Genomic DNA, 7,575 nt, shown 5'->3' with positions numbered 1-7,575 from the left:
TGTTTTTCTGAACAATGGATAGTAAGTCTAATATCTGGGCACCTGTCCATCATTTCTGTAACAAAGGCTTCTAGGGTCGAACGTGGCGCTGCCCACACGCAAAACACATTGTCTATATAATGATGCCACTTCAATGCATATTCCTGAAAAATATGTTTCGTGTATACATACATCTCCTTGTAGACACCCATGAAAATGTTTGCGCAGGGAGGGGCTCCATTTGACCCTATTGCCGTGCCTTTCTTCTGCAGGTAGTACCTGTCTTCAAAGCGAAAATAATTGCATGTTAGTACTAGAATAAGCAATTTACAAACAAATTCAGTTTGACAGCTGGTGAAATCAGAGGCCGTTTCCAATAGATATCGTACTGCCTCTACACCTCCATCATGTGGTATGGAGGTGTAATGCCTTTAAAATGATCTGCATTTTAAAGTTAGGTCACTGGATCCAAGAGATCACTATGTGGGCTACGAAATGCTAGTGTTGATGTTTACACTTTCGCTGTCTCCCATTGGCTGCCTGTGGGGTTAGTTCTCCCCTCCCATTTCATCTGATGCGACCAATGCGGCGCATCGATGTGCCCTTTACATCGCATCCTGCTGGGCAGAAGGGGAGGAGGCAGGACTGACAGGTCCCGCCCCTCCCATCTAGTGCATGAGTCGCCGCTTCCCCAATGCGCTGTGCGGCGGTTTGGGGAGGGCGTGTGAGAGCGCATCCAGCCTGGCAGTAGGGGAGTTTCCTACGTGTTAGTGTAACGATTGGTGTCAGCACGCAGAGAGAATCTGATTATTGGTGATCTGCAGTATCATCAAGAATGCAGATATATACCCGATTATTGATGATCTGCAGAATCACCGATAAGACAGATATATTGCTAACCTCTGGACACCTATAGGTATGTGAGTGTTTGGTGTAACAGTAATACTTTGAGTAACGCACCTGCTGAGCAGGCGACATTAGACAGTAAAGAGACACTGCTCTGGGAGCACAGGAACCTTCCCGTAGCCTGAGGCTCTCCAAGGGGAGGAGTCAGGCTGGAGACCGGAAGGGCCAGAGAGTGAGTGAAACCTGAAGGTGGATGACACTATCTCTTAAGGGGAGAGATAGCTTGAGGTCGGGCACGCCTGGTCGGCAACACACTGACAGATAAAGTACAAAGACAGAAGGCTGATTCGGTATCCAAGTCAAGCAGGGTCTGGCAACGGAATATCAGATATGCGAGGTACCGAATCAGAAGACAGAGGGGTAGTCAGAAAAGCTATAAGTCATAACATATATCAAACAATGCCTATTCTGGGTGCGAGGTCCTTGGTCTCAGCACCCTGGAACTAGTCTGGAAGATAACACAGATGGTAGTGCAGTTCCCTAAGCTGGGTGTGAGGTCCTTGGTCTCTACACCCTGGAGCTAGTTATAGGTATAACACAGATGATAACACAGTTCCCTAAGCTGGGTGTGAGGTCCTTGGTCTCTACACCCTGGAACTAGCTTAAGCATAAACAGAATACAATTCAAATAATCTGGCTAAGTGTGAATTCCCAGGTCCACCTGGTTCAAACACACTGTAGGATCTGACTAGGTCTGAGTGCTTCCACGTAGTGATCGCAACGGCAGACAACTTGCAAGTGACCAGCAGGAACTATACATGCAGTAGTGCTCTCCAGCACCACCCCTAATTGCTCAACCAATAGTATCCTACTCTGGAGTCAGCTGATCGGCGTGGTCAGCTGACTCTTCCTGCTTAGTATAAGAGTTCTGCCTCTCAGCGCGCGCGCGTGTGTATTCCTAAGCCTATGTGCACTAACAGACTCAGCCACACCAGACACGCGCTGCCGCTTGCAAACCGCCGCGCTAGACGCGGAACCAGCTGCCTGTTGTTGCATGCGGCGGCTTTTCCACGTTCTGCCCTGCTGCCAGACACACGCTTCCGCGTGCAAACCGCCGCACTGGACGCGGAATCAGCTGCCTGCTCAGTAGCACATGCGGCGGCTTTTCCGCAATCTCTAACAGTTAGCCAATAGAGTGAGAGAGCGGCAGGACCATATTTGAATGGTCCAATTAGAAGATGAGCTAAGCAGTTCCACATCAGGTCCAGCTAGGCAGGACCTGCAGATATTGGTTGTAAGCTATAGTGATAGCTGATTGGCTCATCAGCCACCATGTTGAATATAAAAGGGATGATACGGTCATTTGTTAGTAGGGATGCTCACCGAATTCCGCAAATTCAGATTTCCGCGATTCCGATCGAAAATTGGCTATTCCGTTCCATCAGAACGAAATTGCTATGCTATATCGCTAAACGTTAACTCCGGAATTGCTATTCGGAATTCCGTCAGAATGTGGATTTTTTCAGCCAATCAGAAGGAAGACCCTAGACAGAAGCTAAAAAGTGAAACAAACAGGATATCTGCATGAAAATAGGAATTTCTGCACCAATTAGAGTCTTAACAAAAACCAACCAGTCCTACGTTAGCAACCAGCTCCCTAGCTACCTATCATCAGCTATCCCACCCATTTTGTATATAAGAGAGGTGTGCAATCACGAAGCTTGTGGGTTTCAGTCTGGTGTTGGAGACAGACCCATATTAGTTGTTTCAACATAAAACAATAGTCTTTTTAAAGACTGTATATAAACCAAAAGTCTTTTTAAAGACTGTGTGAGAGAGTTAGATTAGTGTGAGCTATATTAGTAGTAGTAGCTAGCTAGCTAGGTGTATTTGTGAGAGAGTGACAGACAGATTGTTAGTTTGAGTGATAGATTGTAGTGTAGTGTGTTAGTAGTAGTTGCTGTGTGGAGAGAGGGTTAGACAGAGCCAGCCAGGCCGCCGGCTTAGGGCCCTTTTACACTTAATCAGTTGCTCTCACTTAAAACGTAAAGAACTGATTTTCAAAGTAATGCCCATGTTTTTCTATGGCACCTTTCACACGTAACACGTTTTAACTGAAATCTTCTTCCCAATGCACTGCTATGGAAAAAACGCGTACCAACGCGCACTAACTCACATTAACACATACCGACTGATTAAGTGTAATAGGCCCTAAGTGTTTGACAGAGTGAGAGTGAGTTAGGTGATTGCTTAGTTGAGTGTAGTACTCCTGCTGCTTTAAAAAAAAATTATAATGACCGCCGTGGAACCACCTCTAGGTCCCATGGCCTACGACAACTCCTGCTGGTCCAAAAAAAAAAAAAATGACTGGTGGAACAGCTACTAGGTCCCATGGCCTACGATGTTTCAAAAACGAGGTTTCAAATGAGATTACTGAAATTGTACCGGCGGAACACGGAATTCTGCGGAATTCAGCTAAATACCACCGGAATGTTATGGTTATGGAATTTCATTCTGACAGAATTCCAAATTTCCGCGGAATCGGAAATCGACCTTTCCGATCATCCCTATTTCTTAGTGTTACTTGCACGATATAGCTTGAAAAAGAGGCAGACTGCCTCGAAACGTCGCTTTGTGCATCTTGCATGATTGCTTAATAAAAGAGCTATAATACAATCTGGATGGTGTCGGCCATTACTTTCTTTGGACTTTTGGATCTGGAGTGTTGCTGGATCAGCCGAGGCACATCGCTGACAAAGATAGAGGAGTGCTCCACCACTTACCTACATTAGTTGAATATACAGAAATTATTACCAGGCCACACACGACACCATCCCAAATTCATAGCCAGCCCTTTCTATAAATTACTATGAGGCATGTGTAGCCACTTTATAAAAATCATCATAGTGTTTACATACAGTCTAAAGGCCCATACACACGTCTGATTTTTGCGAACGACGGGTCGTTTGAACGTCCCGTCGCTCAGTCGTCCGCCCGCCAAATCGGGCGTGTGTACAGACTGTCCTTCGCGTGATAAGACTGAGTGATCTGCCGCAAACTCAGTCTTATCACGCGAACGACAGTCTGTACACACGCTCGATTTGGCGGGCGGACAACTGAACGACGGGACGTTCAAATGACCAGTCGTTCGCAAAAATCAGACGTGTGTATGGGCCTTAAGTCTTTGCACAACGGAATATTGTCTTGGGCATTATAAAGAGCTGCAAAACTCAATACAGACCAAATCTAAAACAATTACAGCTTAATTAGCACGTAAATAGCACCTGCCATAGGACTTCTTTTGTTATGCTAATCAACAATGCCCGTTTAGATATAAATATTACCATCCATACCTTTCTTTATGAAGCCAGCAGTTAGAATTTCACAAAGCACAGTGTTCTAATAGCTTTGTGATGCCCCCTTCTAGAGGTGTTAAAACAGGTGTAGGTCTGGTTTGCCTATGCCTAAAACCTTCAGTGGATGGATAAACAAAAACCCCGTACCCATGCTAGGCAGAACCAGACTAAGGCAGGCAATGAGGCCATCTTGGTTGACAATATAATTTGTGTACAAGTGATGATGCACAAGGTAATTTAAAGATCTGGCACCCTGAATCTTTAAGCAATACCTATGACTGAATGCATTGTTCCCCTCTTTACCTTACCCCCAGTAGCCACTCCATAGTGCGGTAGACAGTGGTCCCTCCAGCCCCCTCTATAGCAACAGTAAATATCACTTGGCTGTAGCCAAGCAACTGTTTGCATGCGATTCTGCCTGGAGCTGTCGCTCCGAGCTATTGGGTCCTGACAGCTGCAGCTGACAGTAGTTGTGCGTATGTACACATCTTTAGGCTTTCGGCTATCATTAACCTTGAACAAGATGGTGGATCAGCAGGTCTCTCCCATGAGTTCAGAATCTGTAGATTTGTTCTACATGGGTTGTGTAATTATCACAGCCAGACAAGTAGCGCTTTGAAGGTCAGTAATGGCTGTGGCCATAGTTCTCTGGAGTAAGCTAGCAGAAAACAAAAATAGCAGTTGTTCTCTCAATGGAATGGTGCCCCTACTGAGCAGATTTATTATTATTATTTACCATCATACTGCGCACCTTTTCATCTCCTACATGCTGCATATAACTGTTCTGAGTATTGCCTTATCAACAGCAATAGGTGTTTCATCGGGTTAAAACTGCATTCCTTGTAAAGTTTCCTGCCTCTCATGGATCAATTCATCTGACAGTGATTGACATACAGCCAGGACCCACTCAGCAGGAATCTACAGCGAGGGGGTGAAAGAACCCCTGGGATGGATCTCACTCAGCACAATATTCAGGAGTCATCCAACAGCCAGTGAGTGAAATGTCCAATAGTGAAAACTGCAGCCTATAATAATATATTACAGTATGTGCTGCTGGAGGACTCTGCTCCTTCTGCAGTCTAGCTATCCTTTCCACTGTCCCCTTTGAAAATCATCTTCTTTTAGCTAAGGCTTTCACATGGGCAGCTGTTGGCGGTGGATCCACAGTTTGCCAGCCTCTCTGTTTTATCCAACACACTCTGGGAATGCTCCTGTCTTGATACACTTTGTCCTGCTGGTGGACTCTGTACCTTGTACTCTCTGGCCTTACTCATCTTTGCAGATACCTCAACACGTTATCCATAATAAAGCTGCCTACTTTGGCCATGCTTGCTAAGCTAGTGCTGCACTTCCTGCCTCAGTTGGAGACTGGATTTCAGAGGGCCTTTTGCTTCAGATGCCAAGTTACTTCCTAATTAATCACTCAACACTTCCAGTACTTCTTATCAGCTTCCACCATCTCAGGATTTCACTTAGTGCAGTCATACAGTGTGCATCCAGAGTCACTCATTTTTCAAACAGAACCAGCTCATGCATGACAGCCAAACCTTCACCAAAATATTTATTTTCATTCTGCATGGAGTAAAGGAGGGATAGAAGAACCCCATCAGTTTGTTATTGCCATCAGTGTGTTTGCGGAGGATTGTTTTAATTCCTCTTACCATAAAAGCACATCACTGGAATTCAACAGTACTCTCCCTCTCCCACCTCATGACTAACTTAGGAGTTGTAATATCTAATATCTATAATGACTAATTACACATAAACTTAAAGTTTCTTCTTCAGGTATTATTTCAGCAGTGATGCACTGGGAGACATCTCAGAGCTCACTCCAACCTGAATTATCGCAAACACTTTATGTTTTAAGAAAGCAAACTTTTATTTCTTCAGGTACGTTACATAACTGAGTTATGCAACATGCCTGAAAGTGAATGTTATATACCCAGGCATATAGAATTAGTCATTAAGGCTGGGAGCACACTTGTGTTGGCGATTTCTCTCGTGTTTCTGGAGGTATGCAGTGCTCTGCATTTGTTCTGAGTTTGCAATCGCATTTTCTGCCCATGATTTTCCATGACTGTTCCCAATTTTTAGGATTTTGGCGCAATTAATTTAATTTGGAAAGTGTGTTTTGCGTGAGAAAAAGCAAACTGCTGTATTATTTAAAATTGTGGCATAAACCATGAACGACAAACACAAGAGACACAAAATTCCTCAGAGGGCCATGGACTACAAAGGCCAGTGCAGAAGTGTATGTTTTGCCTTGTGCGCAAAATGCGCACAAATCTAACATGTGTGCTCCCAGCCTTAAGGTCTTATCTAAATCAGCTTTTGTTGGCATGATCGAGTCAGATCTGAATTTAAGCAGGAGTATAGTAAACGTATAGTGAAAGGACTGAGAAGGGGGAGGGGATCAGAGAAAAGGCTAAAGGAAAGAAAGACAAAAAAGAGGGTTTAGGGGAGACAGAAAGGGGGTGGTGGGGAGAAGGATCAGAATAGGGGTAGGGAAGGGAGAGAATGAGCTGGGGCATGGTGGTGGTGGGGTACTAAGGAAGGTGTGGGAAAGAGAATGTAATGGAGAAAGAGAATGAGAAGAAGGAAGAGAGAACATATAAGGGGGCAGGAAGGTCAGAGAGAGGGGGAGAGAGAGAAATACAGAACTAACATGCAAATAACCAGATCCGACATTCAGATCCTGGGCTGTGTCCTGCTTTACTCATGACGGATATGGCTGTTTGAACAGACATAAGCACTGGTTACAGTGTTCTTACAGAATAGTCAAATATTTAATTTCTGGACCAGTAAACAGAGTTGAAGCGGAACATAATTCTCCTTAAACGTTCAGTTTAATGTTCCTCAGCTTGCTTAGAATTAATGGCTTCCATTGATTAGTTGGGGAACAGAGTCAGCAAGAGTGGAATTAATGAACTGCGCTCCACTCACATCCGATGGGAAATTAGGCTCGGCAATTAGTTTTTACTTAACCCCTTCCAGGCCTGGAATAAAAAACAGGTACTCTGGCCAATAAAAGGCAGAACTTTTACCCATTGCCATCCATAAAATAATTTCTTGTCCTGGGCAGCTGGTCATTGCTTCTTTTAATGCTCACTATTCCAAATAAAATATGTCTGCTCCATCCTGAGTATCCATCCACCCATCCAAGGGTTCCTTCACACTAAATCCTTTGGGTTCTGTCCCAACAGACAATGTTGTTGCACCACAACGCGATGCAATGATATTTCTATGGTGCGTTCACAGATGGTGCAATGTGGTGGATCCCATTGGGAGTAACACACAACATGCTGAAAGTTTACTGGACAACGTGCGAGTTTACAGTGAAGCATGTTTTTTTATGGTACTATATGGCTCATTGCACTGTTCATCTAGCATGTGG

General features: G+C 44.5%; 1 protein-coding gene across 2 annotated transcripts in view; it reads right to left on the bottom strand.

The window, feature by feature from the left end:
* Positions 1-204: 204 nt before the first annotated feature.
* DCP1B (decapping mRNA 1B) overlaps positions 205-7,575 on the bottom strand; it is a 131,570-nt gene continuing 124,199 nt past the window's right edge. For both annotated transcript variants that reach the window (XM_068277226.1, XM_068277227.1), the window contains exon 11: positions 205-262. The gene's annotated coding sequence lies outside the window, so the exon portion shown is untranslated. The remainder of the gene's footprint in view (positions 263-7,575) is intronic.

Source organism: Hyperolius riggenbachi, chromosome 3 (genome assembly GCF_040937935.1).
Source record: "Hyperolius riggenbachi isolate aHypRig1 chromosome 3, aHypRig1.pri, whole genome shotgun sequence".
NCBI lineage: Eukaryota > Metazoa > Chordata > Amphibia > Anura > Hyperoliidae > Hyperolius > Hyperolius riggenbachi.
Note: the sequence above shows the minus strand (reverse complement) of the source record. Positions and strands in the feature narration are given on the sequence as shown.